This window comes from Felis catus, chromosome A3 (genome assembly GCF_018350175.1).
Source record: "Felis catus isolate Fca126 chromosome A3, F.catus_Fca126_mat1.0, whole genome shotgun sequence".
NCBI classification, from domain to species: Eukaryota; Metazoa; Chordata; class Mammalia; order Carnivora; family Felidae; genus Felis; species Felis catus.
This window is the reverse complement of record NC_058370.1, coordinates 48566128-48585663: the sequence shown is the minus strand read 5'-3', so window position 1 is coordinate 48585663 and position 19536 is coordinate 48566128.

Genomic DNA, 19536 nt, shown 5'->3' with positions numbered 1-19536 from the left:
AATATTTTTAAGAAAGAAGTATTTGCTCTCAAACTATAGGGTTTTCTGTTTTGTTTATATATTCTCAGACATCTCCTCCTAGACTCCTCAGAACATTAAAAAGCCGTAAACAGAAGACAAGTTTGTAAAGGGGTTCCTTGGGTCATGTTTTTTTTTGAAATTCCTACATAATAAAGTCCTGATTCCCAGTGTGGATTCTGCTTCATCACAACATCTTGACCATAAACACACTTCCCAGAGCCTGACCTTCCATTGTGTTATTATTATTTACATGATCTCCCTCTTTCAATCCACACAGATCTACCTGAAACTCAGGTTTCAAATCCAAATCCTTCTCACAACTCCCCCATCCATGTCTAGGCCTGGCTGGGCTTCCTCTGTTTGCAGCACAGAAACTTTATTCTACCAAATGGTATCCCCTGCATTCTGCTTGTTATTCATAAACCTAAGACTTGTCTCTCATTTTATCCTTCAGTAATTGTCAAGTCTGTCTTCCCAGAGACCTTGGCACTTCTGACATCCCATTCCTGCATGTCAGATGAGTGTAGAGAACACTGCTGTCTTGTGACACCCACCAGGGTGGGCTGGGACTGCACTGAGCCCTATGTTTATGCACAGGAACTGGGAGCTTTCTCCTTCTTTATTCTCCAGGAGCCCGAATTGGTGTGAGTATGCTGAGCAAACTAAGTCTTGACTGGTGATTCCACTTAACAACTAGCCTTCTTTACAGGTTAGTCATGGGAGGTTAAGAAAACTTTTTTTTTTCAACGTTTATTTATTTTTGGGACAGAGAGAGACAGAGCATGAACGGGGGAGGGGCAGAGAGAGAGGAAGACACAGAATCGGAAACAGGCTCCAGGCTCTGAGCCATCAGCCCAGAGCCTGACGCAGGGCTCGAACTCACGGACCGCGAGATCGTGACCTGGCTGAAGTCAGACGCTTAACCAACTGCGCCACCCAGGCGCCCCGAGAAAACTTTTAATGTGGCCATCTGTAGTCAGAGGAAAATTGACCCTTGATCAGCATGTATACATGCCTTGTGACCCTGCCATTAAAAGAGAGAATTTCCTTATTTAAGATATAAAATTAATTAATATTTGTTATGGCAAATGAAACAAGATCAATGTTGTATACAGAAAAAGAATTGTCTTCCCTCAGGCAGTCCATACCCTGCCTATACAGTCCACTCCCAGTGCCTTCCTAAGTCAAGCACACAAGTCTGTGTATGCAGGCACTGTCTGCCTATTTATTTTTTATTGTGTCAAAATATCCATAACATAAAATTCACCACTGGGGCTCCTGGGTGGCTCAGTCAGTTGAGTGTCTGACTTTGGCTCAGGTCATGATCTTGTAGTTGATGAGTTTGAGCCCTGCTTCGGGCTCTGTGCTGACAGCTCAGAGCCTGAAGCCTGCTTCAGATTCTGTGTCTCCCTCTCTCTCTGCCCCTGCCCTGCTTGTGCTCTGTCTCTGTCTCAAAAATAAACATTAAAAATTTTTTAAAAAATAAATAAAATTCACCATTTTAATCATTTTATGTACATATTTTAGTAGAATTAAGGACATTCATATACTTGGACAATTATCACCATTATCCATTTCAGAACATTTTCATCTTCCCAAAATGAAATTCTTGTTCCAAATAAACAAACCTTCCATACTCTTCCCTCCCTGCAGCCCCTGCGAGCCACCATTCTACTTTCTGTCTCTATGGATTTGACTTCTCTAGATCCTTCATAAAAGTGAAATCAGAAGTAATTGTCCTTTAGTGACTGGCTGATTTCATTAGCGCAATGTCCTTAGGGCTCATCCCTTTGTAGTATGTTTCAGAATTTTCTTCCTTTTTAAGAAATGAATAATATCCTATCGATTCTATTGTATTTATACACCACACTTTGTGTATCCATTAGCTGTTGATGGACATTTGGGTTGTTTCAATCTTTTGGCTACTGTGATTTTTTTGGCTACTATGAACATGGGTGTACAAATGTCTGTTCAAATCCCTGTTTTCACTTCTTTTGAGAGTATACCCAGGCTGGATTATGTGGTAATTCTATGTTTAATTTTTTGAGAAACCACCATACTGTTTTCCATAGCAGCTGCTTCATTTTACATTCCCACGAGCAGTGCACAAAGGTTCCACTTTCTCCACACCCTTTTCAAGATTTATTAATTACTGATTGTTTTCAATTATACCCACCCTCATGGGAATGGAGTAGTATTTCATTGTGTTTAATTTCGTTTCCCTAATGATGAGCAATGATGAACATCTTTTCATATGCTTATTGATGATTGGTATTATCTTCTTTGGAGAAATGTCTATTCAAGTGTTTGGGCCATTTTTCACTGGGTTGTCGTTGCTGTTTTGGGGCTGTAAGAGTTCTTTATATTTTCTGGATATAAATCCCTTATTAGATATGTGATTTGAAAATATTTTCTCCCATTCTGTGGATTGCCTTTCTACTCTCTTGATTGTGTCCTTTGATGAATAAAAGTGTTTAATTTTGATGAGGTCCAATTTATCTATATTTTCTTTTGTTGCCTGTGGTTCTGATCCATATCCAAGAAATCCCTAGCAAGTCTAATGTCATGAAGCTAAACATTTTCTTCTAAGAGTTTTATTTTTTAACGTTTATTTATTTTTGAGAGAGAAAGACAGAGTGTGAGCAGGGGAAAGTCAGAGAGAGAAGGAGACACAGAATCCAAAGCAGGGTCTAGGCTCCAAGCTATCAGCACAGAGCCCAATGCCAGGCTCAAACTCACAAACTGTGAGATCATGACCCGAGCCAAAGTCTGACACTTAACCAACTGAGCCACCCAGGTGCTACTCTTCTAAGAGTTTTATACTTTTGCCTCTTACATGTAGGTCTTCAGTTAATTGTTGTATAATGTATAATGCAAGGCCCAATGTTATTATTTTCCACATGGATATCTAATTTTTTCAGCACCATTTGTTGAAAAGACTGTCCTTTCCCCCATTGAATGGTCTTTGCATTCTGTTGAAAATTATTTGACCATATATATGAGGGTTTATTTCTCTGTTCTGTTCCATTGGCTTATGTATCTGTCTTTTTGTCAGTCCACGCTATTTTGATTATTGCAATTTTGCAGTAAGTTTTGATATTAGTAAGGGTGAGACTTCCAGCTTTATTCTTTCCCAAGAGTATTTTGGCTATTTGGGGGTGTCCATTAGTTTTTAACCAAATATATCATAGTTTATCATGTAATTGCTCTTACTTGACAATGTGACATGGATATCCCATTACTGAGTGACTGTGGAAGTCACTATTTCTACATACACAAAATTTAATTGAAATGGTTCACGTCATACATTTTAAGCTTTTAAAGTACAACTTTTGTGTTTGTTTTTCTTTATTTTAATGTGTTTCACCTCTTTTTCTCCTATTTTACTTATAACTCCTCAATCTCACATGGCTCTTGTAAAGATTTCCCAGGTCCATGTGTTCATCACATACACAGGCACACACAAAGTTACACAAACAATGTGACTGTGTGTTCCCACATAAACACTTGTCCATGTAGAAGGCCTTGACCCTCAGTTGCCACCTGATACATGTTGATTTGAATTTTGTGTCCTTCTCTCAATAATACTTCATGAAGACTCCTCTACGTGGATAAAACTCTTCTATACTTTTTGTTTCATTTTAAGTACTCTGTAATTTTGCAGTGTGATAAACCATGATTTATTCTATTATTCCCCCATTATTGGAAGTAGTGCTTTATTTCAAAGAATTACCATTAAACACCAAGCCACAATAACATAACCTTAAACATAAACTATCTCTGTCACCTGGTAGTATCATTTCTATGATATGGGTTCCCAGGAGCACAATTTCTGAGCCATTGACTTTTTATAAGTTAAAAGTCAACAAAAACAACTTAACAATCATGTTTCTATCAGCCATAGGTGAGGTGTCCCTTCCCCCATGTCCCCTCAGCAATAGATTTTGTCGTAAATTGAACATCAAATAAATTGATAGAAACTTTGTTCTAAAGCTCTAGAAAAGTAATGAGAAATCCCATGGAATTTTTTGACAGGATGATTTTCCCTCACTAACAGACAGGGATGATACTTTAACATTTCTTCTGTTAGCTCATAAGACCCTACAGAAGATGATGCATCCCTCTGTACTTTTCCAGGACAAAATGGAAAGTTTGTAGACATGTAATTTGGTTTTATTGTCCAGTGACATCCCTGGGGAAATTACTTATCAGAGTGCAGTGATGACCCCAAGCAGAGTTCAACTTGAGAGCTTTAAAAATATCAGGAGCTCCTGTATGTGATCTAATCAAAGGGAACCCTTTGGAGACCAGAAGGACTGTACTGAGGGACACACATCAGCTATATTATTGTCAGAAAATATTATGTCTCAGGTACAAGACCAATTCTTTTATTTGATGACTCTCATTCATTAGTAAATAATTGTTGAACCCTCATGTAGAAGGGAGCATTTGGAGATTTGACAACATAAATAAGATATGCTTAATCAACCATGGCATTTCTTCCCAGTGATCTCAAGCATCTTGAGTGTTCTTCCACCTGACATTTTAAGCTTCCTTTCCGACTGCTCCCCTCACCATACTCAGGTCCTGACTCCTGAGTTAGTCACTCCTTTTCCCCAAAGTCTTCAAAGCATCATTTCAGACTGACTCTGTCCATGCCCTCCAGTGAGAGACCACCAGGATCACAATGGAGTCACAGTCAAGTTTATTACCTGCTGCAGCTGAGGAGACCATAGGCCAAGGAGGACGTAGCACATATCAGTAAGAGGGTGCCTGGAGAAGCTTGTGATGGAGTATGGAATGGTGAGCTGAAAACAGGCCAGGAAGCTGGAGTTTGTCTGGATTGGATGTTGTCAGATAGTGGGACAACTGTGATTGGGCCTTTGAGGAAAACTTTATACTTTATGACCTGGATAGATTTGGAGACATCAAGATATTATCTACTGTGCATGATTCTAGTGGGAGAGGTCAGCAAAAATGATGTTCATATTCAAATAGTTAACCAGAAAGTTTTCTTTGCATGTTTGCATCGTACTCAGGACAGCTGACTACAACTTATTGAGTCCATGCTCCTCTTCTCTCACAGTGAAGTTCATTAAAAACAAAAAGAGTAAGTTACCCAAGATGCCAGGTAGCAACATACTGCTGCTCCACAGTAACCAAGAATAATAAGTGATTGTGGGCCAATTTTGACCTCCTCTCTGCTTGCTGTGGAAAAGGCACCTTAATGCCTTGTTTGCTCTGGAATTCTCTCCAAACTTATCAGATAAAATTAAAGATGATCTAGATGGGTTTTGTCTCTCACTGCATATGCATATATCTTAAATGTCCCTATTAAGTGATGTGGCTGCATGTTTTCCTACTATGGAAAGCAGATAAGTGGGGATCCTTTCTTAAGTTCTTGAAAGGGTTTATTTGTCATAAAAAGTTATATTAATCAGCTATTCATTTTTTGATCTAATGTTGTCAAAGGGAAAGACCTCCATTCAATTGTACTAAAACTAAAATCAAAGATTTTTCAGAATGACCCTCAAATTTTATTTTATAATCAATAAATAACACAGAAAGACAATTCCTTTAATTACTTTGGAATACGTTTTACAACTAACTCATCTTGGCATTTCACCAGAAAGCTACATGGTTCAAAACAAGATCTCTTGGACTATTTTAAAATATTGATAATTTTTGTTGACCAACAAAAGGGACTGGAACAGCTGATTTCCAATATTTCCTAATCATAACTAGTTCAGGCATGGTCTATGTTTATGAATTAAATTCTCATTTGTTCATATGATGAGAATGCCTGATGGACAAAAAAAAATATATTATCTTGTGTAAAATATTTTGAATCTGCCTTTGCATAGATGAGAAAACTGTGAGTCAGAAGATTTTACTCAGGCTCTTTAATTTCCACAGAAAGATTGACCTAGTAGTGACATGTTTCATCTTAAAATTCACAGTGCTCTTCCTGCATTTCAGAGCCCTGCCTTCTGTCCCAGCATGCAAGATCTGGACCCAAGTGATGTCTTTCTGGTGTGCTATACAAGAATACTAGTGAAATGAAATGGAGGAGAATATCTTTGGACAAAAAGATCCTTAGATCAGCCTCACATTACAGATTTCCCTGTGCATCTCATAAGCTTCAGGTGCCTATATGGGTGCAGGCAGCAGGCTTCTGAGAAAGTGCTCAGGTGGCCAAGCTCAGACATTCGTGAGAGGCTAATGGGGGTGGCCAGCATGTGAGTGATGGTGCTCGTGTTGTCTAGTGCATCATTTCGCCATGGCTGTCACACCACCATGGGGGTGAAATGTGGATGCTCCCTATGGCAACACAGGCAGGAAAGGGGAGACACTGTGACACTGGATTTATGCTAAAGTTGCATTCTGAAGGTAAGAAAAGTCTCTGTATCTGTCAGCTCACTTACTGTTGAGGTCCATTGTTCCTCTGTAGAGTTACACATTCCATGACAGAGAAGGATTCAGTGCACATTCCATAAGTCTCCAACTTCTTGCTACTTCTCAAACCTCTGGGACTCTCATCCAAGACTTATATGTAGAGCATAGGCTACAGACCACCTGAGCTCTGGACTTTATTACATATCCTACAGTCTTGTAGCATGCTGAGGAGAAGGCAGAAACCCCAAATGTGGTAAATTCCTTTATTTTTCACCCACAGCAGTTGTTGTTGGAAACAGTTAATTGGTAGCTCCCCTGTTCTAATAAGTGAATCATACCCAACCACTCAATGAATCATGGCCCTGCCCAGCAGCAACTTCCCCCAGAGAACCCTTCTTTCTTCTGTCTGTCAGAAGCAGGGTCAGATAAGGATTTTTGCCCTAGAGATACTCTACTGTCCATGGCTAAGGCCCTGAGGGCCAGATCCAAGCAAGGAGCTCCAAGCCAGAGTGAAGGAAGAGTGGCAGGAAGTGGGTTCTTTTGCTAGCCCTTCTTTATGTAGGCATGCTTTGAGGTGAACTGATTGCTCTTGGCATTTGCAAGAACAAAAGTTTCTGGAATATCCATTTTTTAATTAAAACCAATCCCTGAAAAGAGGCTCAAAATAGAAAGGTGAACCCACTGCCGGGAACACATTTGTTCAGCTCCTATCACATATCCTGTTCCCTTCAGTGCCACATGGCTAGTGTCCCAGAACACCTCCTCCATCACCATGGCAACAAGCCCAAGAGTGTGTAGGCCAGGCTAATGTCTTCCATAAATAAGAGTGAGTCACCTACCTGACCTGCCCCTTCATCCTGCCCAGAGGTGGAGACGTGAGGCACAGAAGAGCAGTAGCTTCACCTGAATCCCACACCCTGGGCATTGCACAATGACTATGCTTCAGAACTTAAGTCAATACTCAACAACCTTCGATTTGTTTTGGAATTTAAAATATCATTAAAAAAGGAAGGGACATCAAGGTTTTCCCAAAAGAGGAAGTTTGAGCTTACAGAGCTTTGAAGAAACATGAATTTACTGAGTTAAGCAGGCCTTAGAATTTTCAATCTACTCTGGTTGCAATTGAGGCATCAAGACACCAAAACATGGCATGATTTGCTCAAGGTCACATGCTCATGAGGGACAAGGTGGTAGTTTCATCCCTGAATTTTTGACATTGTACCAAGCACTTCTGCTTTATCACTAGATGTTTGCTCTGGTTCTATTTTTTCCTTTCATCAAAAGATTTTTGTTTGTGTTTTTAACTTTTCTTTAATATGAAATTTATTGTAAAATTGGTTTCCATACAACACACAGTACTCATTCCAACAGGTGCCCTCCTCAATACCCATCACCCACCCTCCCCACCCTCCCACCCCCCATTTGTTCTCAGTTTCTAAGAGTCTATTATGTTTTGGCTCCCTCCCTCTCTAACTTTTTTTTTCTTTCCCCTCCCCCTTGGTCTTCTGTTAAGTTTCTCAGGATCCACATAAGAGTGAAAACATATGGTATCTGTCTTTCTCTGTATGAGTTATTTCACTTAGCATAACACTCTCCAGTTCCATCCATGTTGCTACAAAAGGCCAAATTTCATTCTTTCTCAATGCCAAGTAGTATTCCATTGTGTATATAAACCACAATTTCTTTATCCATTCATTAGTTGATGGACATTTAGGCTCTTTCCATAACTTGGCTATTGTTGAAAGTGCTGCTATAAACATTGGGGTACAAGTGCCCCTATGCATCAGCACTCCTGTATCCTTTGGGTAAATTCCTACCAGTGTTATTCCTGAGTCAAAGGGTAGATCTATTTTTAATTTCAAAAAGATTTTTTTAACTGACTTTGTGACTTCCTGTTTGAATATCAGGCTGCAGAGAGCTGTATCACATCCCTTTTCTATTCATGATTTACTAGAAAGTGATTACACTACAATTAGTTCAAAGGATGAGACTCAACATGTCAGTTACAAAATTATACCTAAATCATGTGTATAGATTTGTAGTATTTAACAAGTTAGGGTTAAGTGCCCTGGGTTTTACAAGGAGCACCAAAGTACTTGCTTGAGCAACCCAAAAACCTTATCAATGCCAAAGGCAAGATAGGACAAAGAGCACAGATCATGGAAAGAGGGGAAGGCATACATTCACAGTAGCTTTTGCTTATTTAGGAAATTGTCTAGTCTGTCTTCCTTTGTTAGAAACACACTATCATTTTTATAATGTAATATTTTGTGTTTTAGGGAAAGAATCTAAACGTGTAATGGTCCATGCAATAAAAAAACAAGTAGTATGGCTTCTTATAAGAAGGATGAATGAGGGGCGCCTGGGTGGCACAGTCGGTTAAGCGTCCAACTTCAGCCAGGTCACGATCTCGCGGTCCGGGAGTTCGAGCCCCGCGTCGGGCTCTGGGCTGATGGCTCAGAGGCTGGAGCCTGTTTCCGATTCTGTGTCTCCCTCTCTCTCTGCCCCTCCCCCGTTCATGCTCTGTCTCTCTCTGTCCCAAAAATAAATAAACGTTGAAAAAAAAAATTTAAAAAGAAGGATGAATGAACTCACAAATCCTGCCTCAGCTGATAGAGAGAAAGTCAGGGTGGGAGGGAGAGAGAGAAGGTGGAAACAGAAGGAGACAGGGGAAGAAAAGAGAGAAATTGAGAGAGAAGCTCTCTTCATTTAAGAACCTGAAGCATTGCCTGGCCCTGAACTCTCTTGTCCACTCTGGTGTCTGCCAAATTAATTTAGATATCCCTTCCACACCCCAGACCATTGTTCTTTGAATAATGTCCTGTCAGAGCTTTGAACCTGAGCCTTAAGAATGCCTGCACAGACACAGGAAAGCTGGAGTGCTTTTATTCCTCATGTTATCAGCCCCAAAACTAAAGTGTGGTCCTATCCCATCAGTAGCTGGTATCTTAGGTTGGGTTCCCCCAGACAGGTGTAGTAACAGATGGAGTGCAGGTAGTGACTTCAGGAGGCACTTTTGGGGAGTCAGGGATGAGAATCCTTAGTAAGGGATAGAAAATCTGGGACCTCTAAGAGACAGGGTAGTCTCCACGTTATTGCAACTGAAGGTCAGGAGAAGTGGCATCTATGTCCATTAAGCCCTGTTAGCCATTAGTTGATGACTGCTCCCAGGTGCTCTGGATCCTTGGCATCCTTGCTCATGCTTACACTGGCAGGTGGCCTGCACCTCCCCTCAAGTGAATAGTAGAAGGTGAGGGCAGTGGAAACCATCTGGTCTGTGTAGATGGGAACAGTGAGTGCTAGGCTTACGGATTGGGCACCAAGATAGTCTGAAACAAAGAATAGCATTCAATTGATGCACACAATAATTTATTTTCCATAATGTATAGAAACTTTTGCTTAATGTTAGAAAACTAGCTTGACTCCACAGAGCAACCATTAACCATACTTTAACAGACTCCAAAAGTGTTGTTATGTTGGTTACATTGTTATCTAGCAAATTTTTATTGTTAAATAGGACTCTACCCAGGGATGGAGCAAGGGAATTGAAGGAAAACACCCAAACACCTTACACTGCCAGAGACATTGGGGTCACGCGGCTCTGACTCAAGGATTTGTCTCTGTTTCTGATCAGCTGTGTGGCTTTGGGCAAGCCAAAGCCTTCACATTCTTATCCAAAAGTCATATACCCATTATAGGGTTAGTTTGAAGACTAAATAAGTCCATGCATGTAACCTGGTAAGCCCAGCACCTGGAATGGGTTGTATCATTAGATATCAGCACCTTTATTCATAGAGGCATCCCCTTCCTTGAGTATCTGTGAAAACAGAAAACAAGAGACCAGACTGTGTGGAGAAGGGACTGTCAACAACTTAAATGTTTCTTCCTCCCAAAGATAGGTCAAATATGTCCCTAACAAATATTTCCAGCAACTGTAATACCTGTGGTAGTGATCAGAGCTGAAGGAAGTGCTGAAGGATGCCTCATCATCTGGGGTGGAGATGATAACATTAAGAAGAAGTTTGCAATAAGGAATTATAAAAAAAAAATGAGCAGGTGTTCAGTTGAGATCCCAGAATGTGCCTTTGCTCAAAATGTATTCTCTCCTGGGGAGGAGCCAAGATGGCAGAACAGCATGGAAGGGTTTTTTTGCATCTCCGGTCCATGAAATACAGCCAGATCAACATTAAACCATCCTGCACACCTAGAAAATGGATTTGAGGATTAACACAACAATCTGCACAACCTGAACCACAGAAATTGGCGTGTATATGGCGCAGAGAGGTGAACTGGGAGAGAGAGAAGCCTCGGAGGGCAGGGAGCTGTTTCTGCTTGCAGAGAGAGGACAGAGATGGGGGAGAGTATGGGAAAAGCAACCCCCAAAATGCACCTGTGGGGAAAGTGGAAAAATGGAAACAGCTGCAGGGACTGAACTAAAAAGGGAGAAAGGATAAAAGGGAGGGTTTAAATTCCACTAAGACTCTATAAACAGGAGGAGTGCAGAGTCTGAAATTCCACAGCTTGATACCTGGAAGTACTCTTGTAGGAAAGGCGAATCCCCAGGAGCAGAGTGAAGTCCAGGCAGTCCTTGGGCCACACAGGGAGAGGCCATTCCCCTGCTGGGAGGACATTTGGTACAGGCTGTGAGAATCCCCCACAGGCAGAAGTGCCAGCAGACCCCGGAGAACAATCACATTTGCTGGTGCTGGTCGCTAAGGGTGAAGCCTGGTGTCAGACGTGTGTTGTGATTCTCCATAATCCCAGAAATGCTGCTGCTACATGGTTGTGTGAACATTTTCTGGGGCTGGCACCCAGCTGCAGTCTCTGGGCATGGGCAGCAGTATGGTCCTGTGAACGTTCCTGGGTATGGTCAGCACTCAACCATTGCTTGGTAAGACCCTCCCCCAGAAGGTCTGAATGGGATAAAACCACAGTCCCTCAGAAGTGAGGGGTTGGGAAACACAGCCACATCTGGGATAAAGCTTACTGCCTGGCAACCTGACAGCTTGGTCAGGGGCAGTGTAAAAGCAGGGAGTTGATAGAAGCTGGAGACAAAGGACAGGTGTGCGTTAGCTGATCAGAGAGAACAGAGTTCCAATACTAGAGACTGGGTAGCTGGGTGACACGATTTTCATTCCTTCTGCGCATACAGATACACATCTACAAGTGCCACAACAATCCACCTCAGTGAGATAAGCAGCACCATCAAGTGGAGAAAGGAACTATTACACTAAGTCATGCCCAACTGGACCAACCTCACTCTTCAGGAGCACCACAAGTCACTCCACCTGCTTAGCTTATGGACTATAAACTGCTTTGTAGTTCCACATCTAGGGGAAAACAATGAAATTTCATTTTTAGTTTGGTCTATTTGCTGGTCCAATCTATTCAATTTTCTTTTTTTTTTTCTTTTCCTTTTTTTCTTCTTTTTTTCTTCTTTTCTTTTTTCTTGAATACAGAAAGAAAAAAATATTTTTATTTTAAATTTTTATTAAAAATATTTTTATATCATTTTTCTATTATATTTTTGTAAATTTTTCCTATTCTATTTTACTTCCATTATTTCATTTTGTTCTATTTCGTTGTATCATTTTTTCAAATTTTTAAACGTTTGCCTTTTTTTTTAATTCCCCCTTTTCTTTAATCTGTCAACCTCTTTTCAACAAGTACAAAACACACCTATAATCAAGCATCATTTATTTGATTTTGTACATGTGTGTGTATTGTTTTTAATTTTTTAATTTTAATTTTTTTACCATATTAATTCCTTTTCTCCCTTCAAAAGGAGGAAATGAAGAAATTGACCCTAAAAGAAAGAGCGGGAAGAAATAACAGCCAGGGACTTAATCAACACAGATACAAGCAAGATGTCTGAACCAGAATTTAGAATCATGATACTAAGAATACTAACTGGGGTTGAAAATAGATTAGAATCCCTCTCTGCAGAGACAAAAGAAGTAAAAGCTAGTGAGGATGAAGTTAAAAATGCTAAAACTGAGCTGTAATCTCAAACGAATGACACAGTGGCAGGAATGGATGAGGCAGAGCAGCGAATCAGTGACATAGAGGACAAACTTCTGGAGAATAATGAAGCAGAAAAAAAGAGGGAGACTACAGCAAAAGAGCACAATTTAAGAATTAGAGAAATCAGTGACTCATTAAAAAGACACAACATCAGAATCATAGGGGTACCAGAAGATGAAGAGAGAGAAAAAGGGGTAGAAGATTTATGTGAGCAAATCATAGCAGAAAACTTTCTTAACCTGGGGAAAGACACACACATCAATATCCAGGAAGCACAGAGGACTCCCATTAGATTCAACAAAAACAGACCACCAAGAAGGCATATCATAGTCAAATTCCCAAAATACTCAGGCAAGGAAATAACCATGAAAGCAGCAAGTGAAAAACAGTCCTTAACCTACAAGGGAAGACAGATCAGGTTTGCAACAGACCTATCCACAGGAACTTGGCAGGCCAGAAAAGAGTAGCAGGATATATTCAGTGTGTTGAATCATAAAAATATACAGCCAAGAATTCTTTATCCAGCGAGGCTGTCATTCAAAATAGAGGAGAGATTAAAAGTTTCCCAGACAAACAAAAATTAAAGGAGTTTGTGACCACTAAATCAGCCCTGCAAGAAATTTTAAGACAGATTCTCTGAGGGAAGAAAAGAGAAAAAAAAGACCAAAAGCAACAGAGACTAGAAAGGACCTGAGAACACCAGCAGAAAACGTCAAACATAATGGCAATAAATTCATATCTTTCACTACTTACTCTAAACGTCACTGGACTCAATGCTCCAATAAAAAGACATAGGGTAACAGAATGGATAAGAAAACAAGATCCATCTATATGCTGTTTACAAGAGACCCACTTTAGACCTAAAGACACATTCAGATTGGAAGTGAGGGGATGGAGAACCATCTATCATGCTATTTGTCAACAAAAGAAAGCTGAAGCAACCATACTTATATCAGACAATCTAGGCTTTAAAATAGAGGCTGTAATAAGAGATGAAGAAGGGCATTATATCATATAAGGGGTCTCTCCACCAAGAAGACTTAACAGTTGTAACATTTATGCTCCAAATGTGGACGAACCAAAATATATAAATCAATTAATCACAAACATAAAGAAACTCATTGACAATAATACCATAACAGTAGGGGACTTCAACACCCCACTTACAACAATGGACAGATCATCTAATCAGAAAATCAAAAAGTAAACAATGGCTTTGAATGATACACTGAGCCAGATGGACTTAACAGGTAAATTCAGGACATTTCATCCTAAAGCAATGGAATATATATTATTTTCCAGTGCACATGGAATATTCTCAGAATAGATCACATACTGAGACACAAGTCAGATCTCACCAAGCACAAAAAGATAAAGATCATACCGTGCATACTCTCAGACCAAGGCTGTGAAACACAAAATGAACCACAAGAAAATATTTGTAATATTTTCACAGATAACAAAGATAACAAATACTTGGAGACTAAAGATGATCCTACTAAAGAATGAATGGGCTAACCAATAAGTTAAAAAGGAAAATAAAAAGTACATGAAAAACAATTAAAATGATAACATCACAGCCCAAAACTTCTGGAACTCAGCAAAGGTGGTCATAAGGAGGAAGTATATAGAAATCCAGGCCTTCCTAAAGAGGGAAGAAAGGTCTCAGATACACAACGTAACCTTAAACCTTAAAAAGATGGAAAAAGAGCAGCAAATAAAATTTTAAAAAAGCAGAAGACAGGAAATAAAAAAAAATTAGAGCAGAAATCAATGCTATCAAACCAAAAACAAAACAAAACAAAACAAAACAAAAAAATGCCAAAAAAAAAAAAAAAACACTACAACAGATCAATGAAACCAGAAGCTGGTTCTTGGAAAGAGTTAACAAAATTGATTAACCACTAGCCAGTTTGATCAAAAAGAAAATGAAAGAACCCAAATAAATACAATCAAGAATGAAAGAGGAAAAATCACACCAACAGAGCAGAAATAAAAAAAGAAATAGAATATTATGAGCAATTATACTCCAATAAAATGAGCAATCTGGAAGAAATGGAAAAATTTAGAAACGTACACACTACCAAAAGTGAAACAAAAAGAAATAGAAAATTTGAACAAACCCATAACCAGTAAATAAACTGAATTAGTAATCAAAAATCTGCCAAAAACAAGAGTCCAGGGCCAGATGGCTTTCCAGAGTAATTCCACAAAACATTTAAGGAAGAGTTAACACCTATTCTCTTGAGGCTCTTCCAAAAAATAGAAATGGAAGGAAAACTTCCAAACTCTTTCTATAAAGCCAGCATTACCTTGATTCCAAAACCAGAAAAAGACCCCACTGAAAAGGAGAACTATAGACCAATTTCCCTGATGAACATGGATGCAAAAATCCTCAACAAGATATTAGCCAGCCGAATCCAACAATTCATTAAAAAAGTTATTCACCACGACCAAGTGGTATTTATACCTGGGATGCAGGTCTGGTTCAATATCCACACACACACACACACACACACACACACACACACACGTCAATGTGATTCATCACATCAGTAAAAGAAAGAACAGAACCACATGATCCTCTCAATAGATGCAGAGAAAGCATTTGACAAAATACAGCATCATTTCTTGATAAAAGCCCTCAAGAAAGTAGGTATAGAAGGAACATCCCTCGAGATCATAAAAGCCATATATGAAAGATCCAACGCTAATATCATCCTCAATGGGGAAAAACTGAGAGCTTTCCCCCTAAGGTCAGGAACAAGACAGGGATGTCCACTCTCACCACTGTTATTCAACATAGTATTGGAAGTCTTAGCCTCTGCAATCAGACAACACAAAGAAATAAAAGGCATCCAAATCGGCCAAGAGGAGGTCAAACTCTCACTCTTCGCAGATGATATGATTCTCTATATGGAAAACCCAAAAGATTCCACCAAAAAACTGCTAAAGCTGATTCATGAATTCAGCAAAGTTGCAGGATATAAAATCAATGCACAGAAATCAGCTGCATTCCTATAACCAATATTGAGGCAACAGAAAGAGAAACCAAGGAATCGATCCCATTTACAATTGCATTAAAAAAACATAAAATACCTAGGAATAAATCTAACCAAAGAGGTGAAAAACCTATACACTGAAAACTATAGAAATCTTGGGAAAGAAATTGAAGAAGACACAAAAAAGTGGAAAAGGATTCCATGCTCCTGGTTAGGAAGAACAAATATTGTTAAAATGTCAATACTACCGAAAGCAATCTACATATTGAATGCAATCCCTATCAAAATAACACCAGCATTCTTCACAGAGCTAGAACAAGCAATCCTTAAATTTGTATGGAACCAGAAAAGACCCTGAATAGCCAAAGCAATCTTGAAAAAGAAAACCAAAGCCAAAGCAGGAGGCATCACAATCCCAGACTTACAAAGCTATAATCATCAAGACAGTATGGTAATGGCGCCAAAACAAACGCTCACATTAATAGAACAGAATAGAAAACCCAGAAATGGACCCACAAACTTATGGCCAACTAACCTTTGACAAAGCAGGAAAGAATATCCACTGGAATAAAGCCAGCCTCTTCAGCAAGTGGTGATGGGAAAACTGGACAGTGACATGCAGAAAAATGAACCTGGACCACTTTCTTACACCATACACAAAATAAACTCAAAATGGATGAAAGGCTTAAATGTAACATAGGAAACCATCAAAATCCTAGAGGAGAGAGCAGGCAAAAACCTCTTTGATCTTGCCCGCAGCAATTTCTTACTTAACACGTCTCCAGAGACAAGGGAAACAAAAGCAAAAATGAAATACTGAGACCTCATCAAAATTAAAAGCTTCTGCACAGTGAAGGAAACAATCAGCAAAACTGAAAGACAACCGACAGAATGGGAGAAGATATTTGCAAATGACATATCAGATAAAGGGTTAGTATCCAAAATCTATAAAGAACTTATCAAACTCAACACCCCAAAAAACTAATAATCCAGTGAAGACATGGGCAAAAGACATGAATAGACACTTCTCCAAAGAAGACATCCATATGGCCAACCGACACATGAAAAAATGCTCAACATCACTCATCATCAGGGAAATACAAAGGGAGAAAGCAGGCAAAAACCTCTTTGATCTTGGCCACAGCAACTTCTTACTCAACATGTCTCTGGAAGCAAGGGAAACAAAAGCAAAAATGAACTATTAGGACCTCATCAAAATAAAAAGCTTCTGAACAATGAAGGAAATAATCAGCAAAACAAAAAGGCAACTGACTGAATGGGAGAAGATATTTTCAAACAACGTATCATGTAAAGGGTTAGTATCCAAAATTTATTAAAAACTTATCAAACTCAACATCCAAAAAACAAATAATCCAGTGAAGAAATGGGCAGAAGACATGAATAGACACTTCTCCAAAGAAGACATCTAGATGGCCAAATGACAGGTGAAAAAATGCTCAACATCACTCATCATCTGGAAATTACAAATCAAAACCACAACGAGATATCACTTCACATCTGTCAGAAGGGCTAACATTAACAACTCTGGCAACGACAGATGTTGGTGAGGATGCAGAGAGAGAGGATCTCGTTTGCACTGCTGGTGGGAATGCAAACTGGTGCAGCCACTCTGGAAAACAGTATGAAGGTTCCTCAAAAAATTAAAAATACAACTACCCTATGACCCAGCAATTGCACTATTAGGTATTTATCCAAGGGATATAGGTGTGCTGTTTCAAAGGGGCACATGCATCCCAATGTTTATAGCAGCACTATCAACAATAGCCAAAGTATGGAAAGAGGCCGAATGTCCATCAATGGATGAATGGATAAAGAAGATGTGGTATTGGTATGTATATATATATGTGTATGTATATAATAATATAATATAATATAATATAATATAATATAATATAATATAATGTAATATATACAATGGAGTATTACTCAGCAATCAAAAAGAATGAAATATTGCCATTTGCAACTACGTGGATGGAACTAGAGGGTATTATGCTAAGCGAAATTAGTCAGAGAAAGGAAAATATCATCTGGCTTCACTCATATGAGGACTTTAAGATACAAAACAGATGAACATAAGGGAAGGGAAGCAAAAATAATATAAAGACAGTGAGGGGGACAAAACATTAGAGACTCTTATATAAGGAGAACAAACAATGGGTTACTGGAGGGGGTGGGGCTAAATAGGTTAGGGGCATTAAGGAATCTACTCCTGAAATCATTGTTGCACTATATGATAACTAACTTGAATGCGATTTTGTTAAAAAGTATCCTCTCTTTTGAGTATACTGTGTGTGTGTGTGTGTGTGTGTGTGTCCATGACAGCACTGCAAAACAAGAGTATCCCTTAGTGAAACTGTAGATGCATATGTGAACAACACTGGAGAAAATAGTTGATGTCATTAGTAAGCAGTTGGACGTGAAGGGGATCCTTTTCAAGGAAAAGGACCAACCAATCTCTCACTTTCTGGCAATCATGGTGACTCTTGTCTAGCGATGTGGTGGTCAGAGGTTGGGCTGGAGAGAAGACGTAAGGTGACTGGAGAACCTACTTTTAATTTGGATTTAAACATGAAGAATTGAGTTGTCCTGGAGGCTAAGATTAGAATACTAGGGGCATTAGTGATTATAACACTAGCCCCCCAAATAAGGCCTGAATTCCTGCGTGACATCAGCATGTCACGTCTTAGCTGTTTTCACAATGGTGCCTCCATAAAATGTACATCTGGCCTGTACTACCTCTTGGAATCATTGCTGTGAGGCATTGGTCATTTTTTTTCTCAATCTGCTGAATGTTTATAGCACTTCAGAGAGAGAAACTGCAGTGTGTAAATGTTTAAATTGCTTGGAAATCTGTCCCAAAATAAAACCTAAAATCTTCAGGCTAAGTTAGAAACAAAGGGAATATAAAGCACAAATTTCAATAGGAAACCAGAGTTTGAAAAAGTGATGTGAGCAATCCATTTAATTCCATGTTTATTCATCTGTGAGAGTGATGTGCAATCCACAGCCAGCCCTGGAGTCTGCTAATGAATTTATATGTTACTTATCTGGCTCCCCTCATTACTGCCTGTCCTGATGGTAAGTGAGGGCCTTTTAGAAGCCAGGATTCAGGATGCGGTATGAAATCATGGAAGGTTATTGTAGTAGTTGCCACCCAAAAGAACAGTGTGTAACACACACTCAGCTTTGCTATAGCTCACAATGGAACCAATTCTGAAAGAGTTAGTGGCAGCAGGGCCAGACTGGCTGCTGAGATCCAGATGGAATATGGGATAGTTTACAGGTTTCTTAGACATTCCTGAACTTCTGAGAAAGTATTTCTTAGAATTTAGTGTTCAAACCACATGACTCTGAATCACTGGGATGTTGTCATAAAGAATAATTTGGGAGAAAGAGTAAAGTCTTGAATCTCCTGACATATAATAAATATTCCACAAAACTTATGATTGCAAATGGTATATATAACTGGATGAATGCTGTAAGGCCCTGATAGGAAATTGCTTTTGCTCTAATTTCTGCCCTGAAGCATGCTTTGTCAGATTCCTTTCATTCCTTGATTAAATTTCAAGAAGTTTCAACAGTTTTACTGTTACTTTCAGCCACTACATCAGACTTATTTTTAGGCACAATAAAAGCCTAATCCATACTAACCTAAAACTGCAATCTTTCATCCATTCAAAGTTTTCTCCTCTCTCCAGCTTGATGGAAGGTAGGATTCACAGCAGACCCTACAGAGGATTTTGTTGTCTCATTCTTTCCTGTATCACCTGGGGCTATGTACACAATCTGAAGAGTACAATCTGGGGAAAGAGTATACAATCTGGAAGACATACAATGGGACAGTGAAAGCCTACTCTTCTGACAAGCATCCCCTGCACCAATGGGCTTTTGTTGTTAACAAGAAAAGTACCACAAACCTAGCTGCCTATTGGTGCTCAGCAGTGCCCTTCCTCAGTCCATTTAACATACTCAATTCATCCCTTTCAGGTCAACATGAAGTACTGACAAGATGGGAGAAAGAAGCCACCTTTAAAAACAAACTCACTATATGAAGAAAGCATCATTAAAATGA